At 46.4% G+C, this 16,589-nt stretch overlaps 1 long non-coding RNA gene across 1 annotated transcript in view; it reads right to left on the bottom strand.

Moving 5' to 3' along the window:
* Positions 1–177: 177 nt before the first annotated feature.
* Positions 178–16,589, bottom strand: part of LOC135371458 (uncharacterized) — a 62,417-nt gene continuing 46,005 nt past the window's right edge. Inside the window, exon 2 of the long non-coding RNA XR_010415619.1 lies at positions 178–410. This is a non-coding gene — a long non-coding RNA (uncharacterized LOC135371458). The remainder of the gene's footprint in view (positions 411–16,589) is intronic.

Here is a 16,589-nt window from a genome sequence, read left to right as displayed (position 1 = left end):
TAAACTTAGGTTACATGACATGCACGTCAGGAGGTGGCAAAAACCTAGTACGAACAAATGCCGTTGACCGCATGATTCTAGGTGGCGTAGTTTTTTTTATTAGAATTCAATGACACGTTTTCTGGGACACCCTGTATATAGGTAGATGGCAAAAGTTAGAGGCAGGCAACGAAGGTGTAGGAAGTAAGGAAAAAAGGGTGAAGTTATTTATTTACAGGTGGAAAGTTAAAGGGGTACGTCGACGTTGCAGTGTAAGCTCCGCCTTCGTCAGGAGTAAGGGGTGCCAATGAATGCTTGGAGCTTTTGCACGTGTCTAGAATGACGTCAGAATCAGGAGGGTCCCGCCACCTGGCATCTGGGTGATGGCGTCGTCCTTGGGGTCAGGGAGGGCGGCGTTGTCAGGAGCGCAGCTGAAACGAAAAAAAGAAAAGAAAGCAGTATCTAAGCAGTTAAGTAGTTGAACTTCTTATTGTTGACAGTACACCACCCAAGCAGCACAATGTACTGAAAATCGAGTGCAATAGGGGTGGACGGTATGTGTCTTATCAATGTTCCTTAGTTTCAAGAGTCTGTTCAAGGTCTTCCACCTACCCGTCCACCCCTATTGCACTCGACTTTCAGTACATTGTGCCGCTCGGGCAGAGTCTTCGTTTATCGCAGACTGGAATTTGTAGATATGGTATGATTCCCGTTGTTATCTGGATCGATCGGTAGTGATGTGTGATTGTAGAATAAAAATTGAAACGAATCGAATGGCCCTGCTGGCTGAAATGGCGCGAAACTGGAAGATTAGGTTTTTTCGTCACATCCGATTAGTGGTTATCGAACCTAATTCTAAACGACGTTTTAGTCTGATCCACGTACTGTGCGTGGCACGTGTTACATTCGATTACACATACAACGTTAGATGAGTTGTAATCTAGATCAGCGTTGATTTTGACGTAAAAATCGGATGTTGTGCTCTTGACTGAGTGGGTCGTTCGCATTAACTTACAAATCTGGCATCTACGACCGTTGCATGGGTGGCAGCCTCTTGGTCAATTTTCTCTTTCGGTTACTTTAGAGCGAACTAGGCTATCTAGGTCTAGAGTAGAGATATTGTAAGTTGCGTGCACGCCTCTAGGTGACACGCGGCATGATGTCAAACGTACGAATCCCGTGTTCAAAACAATCAAGACGGCGCTGGTGCGATGTGTAGTTGCGAGATTGCTCCCCAGACGGTGACGTGTCGCTTTTGCAGCGGTGTCTCCGCGTTGTTATTTACTGGAGGTCGCGATTCGCACAAAGAGAAATGCATCCAATGTTCGATCGATATAGCGGACAAACGTATTTTACAAAAGTGCCATGAACACATTGCCATTAAACCAAAAACGATGAATGTCGATGGCGATGTTTCGCCACTGCTCATCCAAGTACCGTAATTTCAGGCGTATTAGCCGCGGCTTATGCGCGACGTTTATTTCTAACGGGCGCTCTGCGGCTTATCCATCGGTGCGGCTTATCTGATCACTATTTTTCCTTGGTATTTTCCTCATACACCGGTTTTAACGAAAAAACCGACAGTGTCTCTGGGACAGCACCACCCTGCCGGTGCACGAACAGTACGTAACAGGGGCTCGTCCACATTCGAGTAGATTGACCTTCTTGGTGTCTTCCGGAAGACCACTGACCCAGCGATCCATGAAAAACACGCAGCATGGGCACAATCCGATCTGGGTGGAACACTAGAACTGAACCCCTTCTTGTACACCATGCTCCGGAGTATGGACCACAGGCTTTATTGCTTTCTCTGTGGTCTCCCTTGTCGTACAAATCAGTCGCGTCGTATTGCCCGCGGCTTATCTGCCAGAATATTTTCAAAACGTTCCTAAAAACGGGTCCTGCGGCTTATACGGGTGAAATTACGGTACTTTGTAGGCTGAATGTGAAACCAAAACTGAGGTGCCTCACAACGTGCTGGCGCACGAAAGACGCCATCTTGAATTTTTAGGATTTTACATTTGAGCGGCTGAAAAAAAAACTAAGAAAAAAAGCTCCTGTGTTTTTGTTTTTGGGAATATTTTCATGTTTTTTCCTGCATTTACATCTCTCTTTCGGAATCGATCGGCACGGACCCCTTAAATTTCCTTCCAGTTTCGCCCCAGCTCACAATGCACGTCACTGTCCATGCAAGTTAATCCCAGTTCGATTGCAGAAGACACCACTCTTGAGCGCACTCGAAATCGAGTCGATCTTTCACATATTATCCGAATGTCGCGTGTTCAGCTCTGACAAGCATATTGCTTTCGACATTACGTACACAAAATTCAATTAGAGTGCACCTTGTTCTAATGAGGCTCGCATTGCTTCCTCGCAAAAGAGCGGTCAAGGAAAAGTTTTAATGAGTACAAGACGACGTTGCACTCGTATGGCTGCGAGTCAATTCTAATTGATGGGAAGACGAAGAAATGCGAGCAGTGCGTCGTGATATCTGGTATCCCCTGCAGAGGGAGAGAATATCAAGTTATAAGTACGCTTTTGTACATAGACTGTATACGTAGGGTTGAGCGCTGTCTTGGTTTCACGTGAAGAGCGGGGTAACGGCCGAAGTGCAACTGAACCAGACTGTGAACTGCAGTTGCGAGACTTTGGAAAACATCTGTATGTAATTCCAGAGAGGTATGGGATTCTCCGTGCGGAATACAAGATCATTTAGCATCCACGTGGCTTCGATATACAGGGCGTCCTTTTTTTTCTTATTATTATCCTTGAGCATTGCATGCTTGTACACTCTTAAAAATGAACTTCACCACATAACACGCTCCTGGCCAACCATCATCTCGAATGATATAGTTATCTACCCTGAAAACGGTAGGCGTACACCTTTTTTGCGACAATTATGAACAGCATAAGTTTCACAACAAAGGCGTACGCCTCCCACTTTCAACAAATCAGGGTAGATAACTATATCATTCGAGATGGTGGTTGGCTAGGAGAGTGCTATGCGGTGAAGTTCATTTTTAAGAGTGCGTCCAACCATAATCTCGAATGATATCGTTATCGCGTGCCCTGATTGGATGAAAACAGGAGGCCTATACGCTTTTTGTGACAATTATGAACAGCGCGAGTGTCACAAAAAAGGCGTACCTCTCCCGTTGTCAGCAAATCAGGGCAGACGATAACGAAATCATTCGAGATTATGGTTGGCTAGGAACATGCAATGCGGTGAAGTTCATTTTTAAGAGTACCTGCGTTAGCTCGCCTGAGCGTGGGTGACTACTGCAAGCAATTCCGCCACCGTCACCTCTTTTTAAAGAGTGTAGTTGCCTCTGCAGGCTTGTAGCGTTTTGCAGCTCATGCCACTGCATGAGGAGCCGGACGTGGAGCTATTTTCGTTTAGAAGAATTGTGCTTCGGATGTGCAACACGCCGTAATCATTGAGCGACTAAGAATTGTCGCAAAATTTTCGTTGTCGCTTCACGCAAGGTGCGGTGCGAAGGTACAGAATCGTGGGCGGGCGTTTGAGACAATTATGAAAGGTGTGGTAAAAAAAAAAAAAATGGAGTGATCGGTTTTCTACAATCGACTAGCTCGAATCGCTTATACGTCAAAGTAAGTGTGTCTGTGTTTGTGTAAGAAGATAGAAAAGAAAGATTACCATGTGGATCACGTGATATTGATAAGAAATTTCGGTGGGTCCGTCGTCGCCTTAGCTCGACCGCCCAAAAGACGATTTTAAAAAGACGCGCGCGCCACCAAGCGCGCGGCGCAAAGCAGCATGGGAACTTTGAGGGAGACTGCTCTGTCGTCTGCTTCGGTTATGGTTTACCCCGGCTGACGCTGCTGCTGCACACACCGGGAATGTCGTTGTTCTTCTTCTACCTCCACCCGTCCTGTAATGTTGTAAGACGCCCTGACTTCCCATGAGTCCTTGCGTGCCACAGGCGGCAATACAACTGCCAACTGTAGGATGGGACAAGCGCGAGTTGTTAATAGACCTTTTTGTATTGTTGACTGATTAGATGGGCCACAGAATTTGTGAGCTCGCCTTCCTTAACGCTTTAGCTTGCTATTCCTTATATGCTTAATTTACTGATTCGCTTTATTTTCCCCAACAAAATCAACAAAAGAGGCAGTTCTAAAACCTCTTTACAAAAGCACCTCCTGTGGCACGCAAGGGCTCATGGGAACTTATGGGTCCTTACAGCATTACGACACAGCCAGAGACGAAGGTAGAAGAAGAACAATAACATTTCCAGTGTTTTCAGCAGGACCCTCGGGTGGAGTAAACCGCCTCAGCTGAACCTGCATGATCTGAACTCATGAACCTACGAACCAAATCGCATCACACCATCGGGAGTCACGCGGCACAGTGCTCTCCTCGCTGATTGGCGCCTGTGCACGAGCAATTTATCAAGTTTTCGGTCCGGGAGCGATTCCGAGCAACTCGAGCTGCTGGAGGATGCTGGTGTCGGCTCGGAATCGCTCCCCTACCGAAAAAATAAAAATAAATAAAATTTGAAAACTCGAGAAGGAGCCACGTGACTCCTGATTGCGTGGTGGACTCCGTTCCTGAGTTAATGGGTTCAAATCCTGCAAGTGCAGCTGAGAAATGTTTCGTTTTGTTTTTACCAACGTCGCGCAAATATGCCAATTTTTGAAGATCACGATGATATCGTTATCGCCTGCCCTGATTGGTTGAAAACAGGAGGCCTATACGCTTTTTGTGACAATTATGAACAGCGCAAGTGTCACAAAAAGGCGTACCTCTAAGTACACGAGGTACCATTCCGAGGTGCCTCGTCTTCCTCACGTCTTTCCTCTCGTCTTTCCCTGGTTCAGGGAAAGACGATGATATTTTTGCGTAATCCCCTGACTAAAATTTGATCAACAAGACCTAAAGAAAAGGACACCACCACACACCAACCCGAACCGAACAGGTATCCCGAACCGGTAACCGAAGTTTTTGCATCGGTTCGGTTCTGGTTCAGCTCCAAGATGGCGCAAGTAATTACGGTTCAGTTGCGGTTCACTTCCAGCTAAAAGTACAGTTAATTCCGGTTCGGTTCGACCATCTGGTTCCAGTTGCTTCTAGTTGCTGAAAAAAAAAGTTGTCCCTAGTGAACGCTGCCTAAAGAACTGTCTCTTACGTTTATCTGAGATAACGTGGGATGAGCTATCGCAATCCCTTTCAGTTCCAGAAGGTTTTGTTGCTCCAACGCCCCCTTTTTGGGCATCCTTAACGTAACTGGTAGGCGCTTCTAACGTTGTCCCCTGTGACTCTTTCTCGTCGTCGTCTATGAAGGCAACCTTTGTCGGTCCGCGCGTGAGAAGAAGCCGAAAGTCGTTCAAGGCTCTTCCACATGAGGCTCTTGGAAATGCGATACCCAATGTTCCTCAGAGACTGCCGTGCCTTTCCCACACTTCTTTTTCTCCTCTCTCGCTGGAGAAACAACACAAGCCAAAAGAGCGACTGCACTCGCGGGACCACAACGATCTGAAGCCATACATCGTCGTTCCATCGCTGGCGCAGCGGTACCCTCCACGAATGTGGTGTTATATTATGTTAGGGTTCCGCGTTGTCGGCATTTGCCGATAAATGCCGAAAAATACCTGCCGAATGTTTTGTTTTTCCAGATATTATCGGAGTACAGTGGAGCCCACTTATAACGAACTTCACTGTCGCGCGGTATTTGTTCGTTACATGCGAGCGTTCGTATTAAGTGAACCTTCCATTGTGATAAGCCAGGAAGCGTCAGAATTCAGAACTACGTGAGTTTATTTTGAGAAAAAAGTCAGTGATACGGGCCTGCGCACCAAAAGCCGAGGCTATGATCGTCGTCCAGAGCTTTGCGGCACACAAGCATCCGAAAGTATTCCGAAAGCATCCGCATAACCTCTTGCGTATGGTGTCACATGAGGGGAATGCCGCTAGCGGATTGCACATTACTTCGCGCACCGGATCTGCACCATTCGCGGATTGATTGTCCTGAGCTTCTGTCGTCGTATTTAATTTCATGTACCGCCTAGGTCCCCCAGATGTTACCCTCTACCTTTTATGTCAATATGCTTTGCAAACTCAGTCCTTTAATGAGAATTCTGGTTGATTGCAACAACTTCAGTGGTCAACGTAGTGTCGACATCTTTGCTCATACTCGAATGTTTCTGACCACCCTTACGGAGGTTACTCAGGACCAACTTATTTCGCGATTACTATTGTTTGCTCTTGTTGCTACTTCCTTTCTTTTTTTTTTATGCCTCAAACTACAGCGTATGCTGGTGAAGATTATCGTTCGCCTTCTTTTTTTTTTCTTTCTGGTTTCATTGCTTTTAGTGATTAAGTGTGCACTGTTACCCAGGCCTTCACCCGGCTGTTCACAGGCACCTAAAAAGTAAATAAATAAATTGAAATTGAGATTCCTCCTCCGGGGCATCGCGTTTTCGTTTTTCCTTTCACCTCGTGGTCTAATGCGGCTATACCGCTGTGTTGAGGTTCAGGGAAAAACTTTCCTCTGTAACACCGTGATCAGTTGGTCAAGACTCAAGATGGTTTGAGCACTCGTGGACCCATCAAACAAAGGAAAATGTTGGATGAAAACCTTCGGGTTCTACATATCCTCCTACCGTGCTTGTTCTCTCTCCATAGTCCTTCGCCCTAGTGATTGTAGCTGCCAATTTTTCGGCACCTATTTTTGGCGCGAACGTTTTAAAATGCCGAAAATATCAGCATTTGACAAAACGTATAAATGCCGGAAAAACACAAGTCGAATCTACCCAGGAATAAATGCCGTATGCGCGGAACCCCAATTATGTGAGATGAGACTGGAAAGGACGGACCGAGCACATGGGCTTGGGAAGTCGCAATCACCAAAAGAGAGGAGGGAGGGTGGAGGGGAGGGCGAGCGGCTGAAGTTTAAGGAATTTGATGCACTAAGAGCCGCTTGCGTGAGCCTCACGCGTATGCAGTGTTGGATGACTCCAAATACGTTAAAGGTACAGCTCCGGTCAACCTTAATAATAACACAAAAAAAAAAAAAAAAACTCGGTCTCATTTCCCAGTGCGATAACAGCCACCCTTGGGGTACTGGTGGAACGTTAAATGAACTAACTAACATTATAATTTTGTTCAATTAAGATTTCCTCGTGGCCTCCAAGGGTTGCTGTAATCGCGTTCGGGAACGAGACCACAACTTTTTTTTTTCCAGTGTTATTATTAGGGTTGACCGGAGCTGTACCTCCGTGAGGAAGTAGAGGCACAGTGCTGGACAAAAGTTTACGGAACACGCTTCAGCGAATTCCTTCCTCAAAGTGACGCGCTAGCAGCGGATGGGACCATACGGCCTTCCAAACAGGTGATTGGGTTACCTAGACCAGAGTTGCCCCATTCCGTTCCAACTCCATTCCGAGGAATGAAGAATTGCGATAATTCCATTCCTTTCAATTCCTCGGAATGAAAATGTACGGTCAGTTCCCACTCCTGGAATGGCTTCGCAACCCAATTCCATTCCGCTAATTCCTTCAATAAAAGAAAAGGACCGGTAACCATACTGGCTAGTCCAGCAGTGCTAGAGGAGATGGACATTACCAAGCACGGAAAATGCACAAAGAAGGTTATTTCACTCTTGACCGTGTGCAGGTGCAGTGCAAAGGGTGCGAGGGCAGAAACCAGCACGTTGAAACCAAAACTGCCACCGGGGCACCCAGACCATTCCATTCCCATTCCTAGGACGGTTTCCGCCATTTCATTCCAATTCCATTCCGGGCTCTGCTAAATGATTCCGGAATCATTCCAACTCCGGAGTGGCAACTCCGCAACACTGACCTAGACACATGTCCGTAAGTCAGTACGGTGCCATTCGCTGCTAGCGTGCCACTCTGAGGGAGGAATGCGCTGGCGCGTGTTCCGTAAGCTTATGTCCAGCACTGTACAACCTCAGAGAATTTATCTGTTGGATAGCCTAAGCCATCAGTACCGTGACGTCATAATTTTCGTCCCAAAGGAACATTTGCACGAGGAAAAATAAGGAAAAGGGAGAAGGGAAGAAACGACGCGACATTCGTCTTATCTGGGTCGGAGAGCGGTCTATCTGGCCAACAGATTAGCGCCTACACCAATCAGTTCCATCGCTCCCAAGCGCGTGGCCCTCTCACGTGGGTTACTTGTGGCTCTCTCTGCGCTCGAAAAGTGCGTAATTCTTGTTTCGGCTCATTTGCATGGCGAAATTCAGCGATGGATATTTCTACACACGTGCGCCTTTAAGAGTTTCTTAAACATGAAATGGCTTTCAAGGAGAAACATCTCCCGTTCTGCTACCTCGCTTTTGCGCGAAATCCCCTAGTCAATTAATGAATTTAAGGTAGTTAGTGATCCTGTACACAGAAACTTTCTTCGAGAGAATGTTCCCCTGGCCATAAAACTCAACTGCGAAAATTGCATCTATTTTGCTCTGCTTGATTTTTTTTAAAATAAAAATTCTGTAACGAAGAAGCAAACGCCCTGTATATATAGCGACGCTATTAGGGTATTTCCTGGTGGATAGAACTGGAATGTTATCACATTTTTTTTTTTAAATCAGGAGAGCTTTTATTCACAGACTTTATCAGGAGAGCTTTTATTCTATTCGAGCCCACATTCTCCGGTTCGCCAGAAGGTTGCTTGTGGGTGGAGCTACCGAGTTGCTACGTGTGAATGAGGACTCGAAATTGCTCGTAAGACGTTGGTTTGAGTTGCTGGGAAAAGTTACCCCGTGTGAACGCCGGCTCAGACAGCACAGCAGGTGACAGGATTCGAACCCGTGTCACCTCCCAGTCTCGTCGAGGAATCAGTCGAGCGATCGAGAATCGTCGAGCGATCATCCTAACCACTATGCCACGGGAGCTGGTGTGTGCCCTCTCTATGTCGCAAGGTTTTGTATCACTCGATATATTATCACGGTTGACGGTTTGATTCAAAGTATTTTCATGCATGCGCACGAATTATGTACCTGGGACTGTTAGAACGGAGGGGTAAATGCACATTCATTTACTCCCGAAAATGACTTTAGCCATCAATAGCTTTACAGTTAATCGCCTGTGTGCCGCCACCAAAGAAGTGTGCAAAGAGCATTAATAAGCATGTCGCCATACACTAACTCCTGAATGATATCAGTTCTTCATTTCGTGTGGACACATACCAACAGTGTAACGACGGCTCGTTAATGATATTACATATCTGATCCACAGCGTTTCCACAATGCAGATTTTACAGCGTAATTTGGGCACTTGCCCTAGGCGTATCATATATGATATATACTCAAATTTGGTTGAGTGCCGCCTGAAGACCTCCCAAGATTTCGTTAAAATTCGAATATTCTTGATGGAAGTTTATCTTCAGAGGCTGGAACACAGAACAAGGACAAACATGGTGTGGGTTATATTATAGCTTTTATTCACAGAACTTGCAGCTCAAAAACCGTCCATAAACGAGTTCGGAAACGTTCGCAACCACAAGCTATACAAGGCGCCGATTCAGAACGTACACTCTTAGAAAAAAACGTTGGAGAAGTTACACCTTTTAGGTAATAGTTGTTGCATTTGTTGTGCCTAAAAGGTTGCACAGTTCTACTTGCTACCTGGTTGCAGTCGGCACAACAGATTAGCGCAAACCCCAAAACAAATTGTTGTGGCAGTTATCTTCGTTGTACACAATGTGCTCAATGTCCATTGCACTACCAATGCTGGGAAAGCAGCACTCCTTGAGACTGCATCGCGTCTGTGGCTGTAATAACAGCTCTTACACACATTTTGTACTGCACCTGCAAAGAGGAAGTAACAGGCAAGGTTACCATCCTTTTGCACTCTCTATCAGACGCTATGTTGACTTCGGTGTTAAATGTACACCTTTTCACACCGTTTTTTTCTTCGTAGTGTGATAGTCCCTCAATGGTCGAACATCCGGTTTGGAGCAGACGACGGGTCTCGCAAATGACGCGCGTCTGCCGTACATGACGCGGCTTCCGCTAGGCGCCTCTCAATGTCCAAACCTCCATGTAAATGGCTTTGCGGTAAAGCAGAGCGGTAACGAAGGGTTCCTGAATACACTAGCTCCGCCTACATAGGGTGAACACACAGCCGCCGCGAGGCGAGGTTGCACCCGGGGCAGGGTAAACGTGAACCGCCCCCCCCCCCCCCCCCGCTTCTCTCGCTGCCACCAGAAGCTCTGTAAACAAAGAAAAGTAAACGCTCACTTGCATTGCAGAGATCGTAAATTCAAATTCTCTTCATTACCACTTTATATACTGTCCAACCAACCTGCCAGTGCCTGCCGTTCGGAGCGCACTCTGACGCCCCCATCGCTACTGCTCTGGGCTCGTCTGCTACGAATTTCCGCCATCTTGACGCCCACGCACAGTTTGCGATGCGCTCACAAAAGTGTAGTGTAATGTGTAGTGTACTACACACTACGTTTTGAAGTTGAGTAAATACATAGCACAGGAGGGTTGAAAAAGTGGGTGAAATCGGTACACATCGTTTACGCATGGTAAGCATGGGCGTAAATATGGCGGCCTTGTAGCATTCGCTTCTACAAAGCATGACTCCACCATACACAGAGGAAGCTAGTATAGGGAGCTGGTGAAGCTATTCGGGGCGACGTCTGGTGCTAAATAATCTCCAGGTTGTCAAGCAACAGTGATCTACGTTCCCAACTGATTTGCGGCTCATGACGACTGGGTAGCCGACTTCTTTTGTTTTTTTCATGGATGTAAGAAACTAAGGAGATGCCCTAAGCGCCTCTCCGAATGCAAGCGAGCGTGCTGTGATCCGCGCATGGCATTGTGGTTAGTTGCCCACACACGTGACCCATAAACGACACTGCCATACGTCATAAAACATGGCGTCCTCCATGCCCCCGGCGTATCTTGCCTGAATACAAAGACGAGCCCCGGCCGAATAACTTGCTTACGCTTCCATAACATGTTTGGAGTTAGAAGTTATCATACCCGTTGAAACACAAAATAAACAAGCTCTGTCTGGAAGCAATGGATCACTACATCGCTAGAAGATGTACGCGCGTCATCGTGACATTGCTTGGGTTTTCTTCTGTTTTGCTGAACTTTTGCTGTGATTTATCACGCAGCAAATGTTGAAACATCACACAGCCTTCAAAGTATTGTGCAAAAGGACTCCTTGAAGGTAAGAGTATTGCTGAAGATGAGGTTTGCTAAATTTCCAAGCCTCCGCGCAGACCGCCATAACACCGAAACATGTCGGGATCACGTGACCGGGCAACTAGATGGGCGTGGTATTGCCAGGAGCGACCGCTAGAGGAGTCCCACGGCCCTCCGTGCTTACAACCCTCTCCTTAGTTTCTTACCTCCATGCAGGTCCCCCAAGGTCGCCATTTTTCTATGTATTTGTTCCTATCCCGATGCCGATGCCGGAGGCCGCCCTTAGATACCCCATTGTTACCAGACGTTGGCTTGCGTTTGATTGTAGCGCGCTAAAGATACAGTTGAAGCACAATCCAAGCCAGGCCAAGTCACCGAAGGAGAAATGGACGACTGCGCCTGCGGCGCCTGGTACGACAGGTACACTATGTGATGCACGCAACCGTGCACTAGATCCTTCCGATCGCTCAACACGTTTAAAAACGGGACCAAAAAGTAAAACACGACACAGAAAGTTGTTATGCGCGTTTTATTTGGACATATAAAGACTAGATTCATTCACAGAAACAACAAAAACATTTTGCTGCTAAACTTAGCGCGCTGAAGTGGTCCGGAACGGCAACAGTGGGGTATCTAGTGGAGGCCGTCTTTGTTGCACGCTTTTCCGAGGTGAGTTTGGGGGACCTGCCTCCATGGTTTTTTAGACGCATTGTTATGCGCATGCAATGGAGTTCTGCCGCCGTACTTGTTGACGAGCAATGAGCAGATGGTGGCGACTTAGCCGCGATGTTGTTCGTGATTTCCAATTTCAATTTGCTGGACGAAAATTGTGAGGTAGGAGTGTTGAGGGCTCATACTATCGAATAGACAAATTTTTCTGAAGTAGCAGCTCTAATGCTTTGCAGTACCTTTGAACGGACATCACACTTCACTATCTTCTTTCTCCAACAATGGAAGCCATTCCCGCACGGTGACACATGGTGCATCATGGCTGTGTATTGTTGGCCTTGTAATGTTTTCTTTTTGTTATTTTTCAAAGAAGCATATAACACCATGAACATCTGGAACCGGCCAAAACGTTGGCAAGCGTTCAAGAACGTCGAAAGGATAGCTTCCCAGCGGTATCCCATCATGCAATGGTGCAATTGTCTCGTTCTGACACATAACGAAGATATGAGATGATGTGTAATTGAAGGGGAGACGGATTATGGGATAGGCTATTCAATTCTCTACGGTCGATTGTTACGTGCGGCACGCCGACGACAACACGAAAAAAAAAAAAAAAAAGAACGCACGCATAAAACACACTCCTAGCCAGCGCACCGTCGAAAATGATATCGATTGCTTCTTCTGATAGCTGAGAGCGAGAAGAGAGGAACGCGTTTCACGTAACAATTTACATATACGCGCAGGGTTTTCCAAAGTTGTCGTAGTCGTTGTCGATTTATCACACACTCTCTCATGGTGGTGGTGCATGTGAAAGGGCTCGCCTTTGTCGGCCTCACAGATGTGGGGAACGTCACGACTGGCGGCCTGGGGGAATGTGCGTCCTGGACCGACTTCTAAGGGAACTGTGCCGACATATGTCTGAAAGCGTCTGAGGAGAACCCAGGAAAAACCCCAGACAGCACAGCCGGCACCGGGATTAGAACACGGGTACCTCCTAGGCTCGACGTGACACGGCGAGCACGCTAACCACTGGGCCACGGGAACTGGTCGCTCTCTCTCTCATACACTCTTAGAAATGAAGTTCACTGCATAGCACGCTCCTAGCCTCGAATGATATCGTTATCTGCCCTGATTTGTTGAAAACTGGAGGCGTACGCCTTTTTTTTTGCCATTTATGGTGTTCATAATTGTCACAAAAAAGGCGTACCCCCCCCCCCCCCGTTCAGGGCAGATAACGACGTCGTCCGAGATGATGGTTGGCTAGGAGCGTGCTATGCGGTGAAGTTCATTTCTAAGAGTCTTTCCGTGAAAGAGCCTTTGGGATGTAGGACATCATCCACCGTACAGTTCCTGCAATGGTCAAGGTATTTCTCCCGCACCGCAGCATATGCACAGCAATGCAGTAGGATGTGCTCAATAGTTTCAATTTGCTGACAATGGGTATGCAGTTTGCGTTGTCTAGAGAGCCAATCTTGAATAATTGTGATTTAGTATTTTACATTAGGAATCTGGCCTCACTCAAAGGCTATAAGTACTGCTCGCACTTCTCGGCAACTCTGCAGTGACAGCCCTAAATCTTCAATATCAGCCGTCATCATTCCTTCATCTGTTATCACACCATATCATCTCCTCCTGGCTACAACCGTGACGCAGCCCACATACGTGAGGCCAACAACGGCAAGCCGGTTCCCCACCACCACCACCACCACCACCACCACCTCCTCATTTCTAAGAGTGCACTCTAAAAACAGAACTTCACCGCATAGCACGCTGTGAGCCAACCACTGCCTCGAATGATAGCGTCATCGCATCTGATTCGTAGAGAGAGGTGGGCGTACACCTCTCTCTACGAATCAGATGCGATAACCCTATCATTCAGGGCAATGGTTGGCTCACAGCGTTCTATGCGGTGAAGTTCTGTTTTTAGAGTGTGACGGGAAGAGGCAGAATGAGGTGAGATCTTATGTATGAGAAGCATTTTATTTTTATAAATTCAGTAGTGGCGCCGCGAAGCAACTGTGGCTATGAGCGGCGTACAGATGTGGACAGATGGAGAGAGGACAGCAGGAAGGTGTGTGGGTCAGCACACTTGGTGTGCGTCCGGGACCGACTTCAGGGGGAAGTGTGCCGACACTCGCCTGGAATGTATTCGGAAAACCCAGGGAAAACCTCAGCCGGTGGAAGGATTCGAAACCACCACCTACCACTCCACAGCACGACTTTGGCTACCGCCAATGAGCGGGGTTTCGAGACTCAGATGACGTTAATCATAGTGACGAGCATTGTATTTACAATGACAGAGGGCACTGTGTAGAAAAATTACAACTTTGTGCTGTTCCACGAAATATGCGTGTAGAATAGCAGCCGTGGGACTTAAACTTTCAATGCCTGCTTTGTGCAACGTTGAAGAACCTTATTATAAGACCAAAGCCATCAAACACCTGCCTAAAGAAGTAGATAAAGACACGCTATTCTTTCGCCATATATGAACTATTGTAAAACATCTTGCACTGCCATTGTGGGATCAAGATCTGCATTTATTATAGTAAGGTCAAGAGCTCGAAAATGTATACAGTCTACACTCGTTATTATGACACTGGTTATTAGGACATCCTCACTTTGTGACTGTTTTCCTAGGGAACCGTTTCTTCCTAATAGAAGCACCATGTATTTGTCCCTCGTTATTATGACACTCGTTAACGTGACGGCCTCATTTTGTGACCGTTTCCCAGGGAACCATTTCTTCCCCATAGAAGAACAACATATTTCTTCCTCGTTATCATGACATTAATTAATATGATATCCTAACTTTGCGACCTTTTTTCTAGAGAACCGTTTCCTCCGCATAGGAGCACCACGCATTTCTTCCTCGTTATTATGACACTCGTTAATATGACATCCTCGCTTTGTGACCATTTTTCTTGGGAACAGTTTTTTCCTCATAGAAGGACCATGCATTTCTCCCTCGTTATTATGACTCTCGTTAATATGATATCCTCACTTTGTGACCATTTTTGTAGGGAACCGTTTCTTCCCCATAGAAGCACCACGTATTTCTCTCTCGTTATTATGACAACTCGTTAATTCGGCTATGACGGAACTTCTGAGGAAGGACCGTGTAGAACACTTGTATTATGCCGCCGTTGTTATGACCACGAACTGTTGACCTCACCGACAATGAACAAATCTTTGAGGACGAACGGGGGAGAACACATTGGCGTTCTGCACCTACTATGATCACCGACCTTGCAACCCTTCTGTTCCGCAAAGTACAGTGGCCCCGAGTGACGCATGTGTGCATGATGTCGTCCATAGCGCAATCCCGTTTTCAGGTGAATTCATTGTGAGTCATAGTTCTTGCACAGTTATCGCATAGTTCTTACATTTTGACCGATGTCTATCGGAAATAAATTTAAATAAACCACTAAATCCTCTGCTTCTCAGAATGTGTAGTAAATCTACACGCGGTGTGTATGTGGAAAGGGCTGGGGGAGAAGAACGATATTTTCTGGGTGTTTCTCGCTACTATGACAATTCGCTTTATGACCAAAAGCGGCGGGAATGAGCTTGGTCATATTAACCAGGTTAGCTAACGAAGGATGTGATGTGATATGTTAGAAAGAGAGAGAAAAAAGGTGATTTAAGCCACGACAAAGTCAGACTGGCAACCCCAGACTATTAGCCGCAGTTAGTTGAAATACATAAAAAAGGAGACAACCCAGTCGGTGAGGAGGGGGGAGGGGGGAGAGCCAAACATACCGAACTAGTGGGAACATTTGTCACAAACGAGGGACCGGAATGTGTCACAAAATGTCAGTCAGATGCGTTTTTTCAAGGAAACGTAGGAGAGCTTTCAATGCAGCCGCTTGATGATTGAGTGATCAAAGGAACGTGAATGTAACCCGTTACTTTTCCAAAGTACCTTACGAATTTCAGGTTCATTTTCATTACCTGTAACTTCGTTAGCAATTTAGCCGTTATTTAGTAAGTTGTAACGGATTCCTTTTGTCGAGCACCTAACTTCCTCGTCTCTGCAAACGAATGCCTCCGCGCTTCTTAGGAAGGATGGAACAGGGGGAGGGTAAATTTATGGTTTCGTTCCCTATAAATCCTTAAAGGGCACAAGGGATGAATGCCGTTCCTTTCGCATTGTTGTCAACGTAACAACGTATTTCAAATGGGAAGAATAAATGTTTGCACTTTAGTGCCCCTTTAAATCTACCCCATTGCAGCAGAAAGGCAGTTTCTGTTGGCGCAGCGTAGTTTAACAGCTTTGTTGCTTGTAAACCGCTGAGGAAGGCACTCAGGTAACGACGTAGTAGAAATCAGGGTGTCGAACCGAAAGACTGTTTGTTCCGGTATTGGTTTCGGTTCAAAGAAAATGGTTCAGTTCCGGTTCATGTCCGGAGTAAAAAAAAAGAACGGTTCGGAACCGGTTCGAACTGGTTCAGTTTCGCTTGGTTTAAGGAGAATTGATTGCAGCGAAAATAATCCCCTTTATTCTTTCGAAGAGAGAGAGAGACAGAGATAAATAAAGAGATAGGTTAGAAAGTCCTACCATGAGACCTTATAGGCAAAAAAAAAAAAAAAAGGAGTGCGTCTTGCGCTCTAGCACAGTGTTGCAATGTGAGTAGTTAGTTAGCTAATATATTAGTAAAATAAAGTAAACCTTGGAGCTTTCAGCAACCCACCATGGGTGCTACCTGCTCCATTGCAGGAGCTGTATAGGGTGTTTCACGAAAATCCCCCGGCTGAATAATCCGTGAACAGGTGGCGCCACCGAAGAAATTTCTT

This window comes from Ornithodoros turicata, chromosome 1, assembly GCF_037126465.1.
Source record: "Ornithodoros turicata isolate Travis chromosome 1, ASM3712646v1, whole genome shotgun sequence".
NCBI lineage: Eukaryota > Metazoa > Arthropoda > Arachnida > Ixodida > Argasidae > Ornithodoros > Ornithodoros turicata.
The sequence above is the reverse complement of the archived record's forward strand: the minus strand, read 5'-3'. Positions and strand labels throughout refer to the sequence as shown.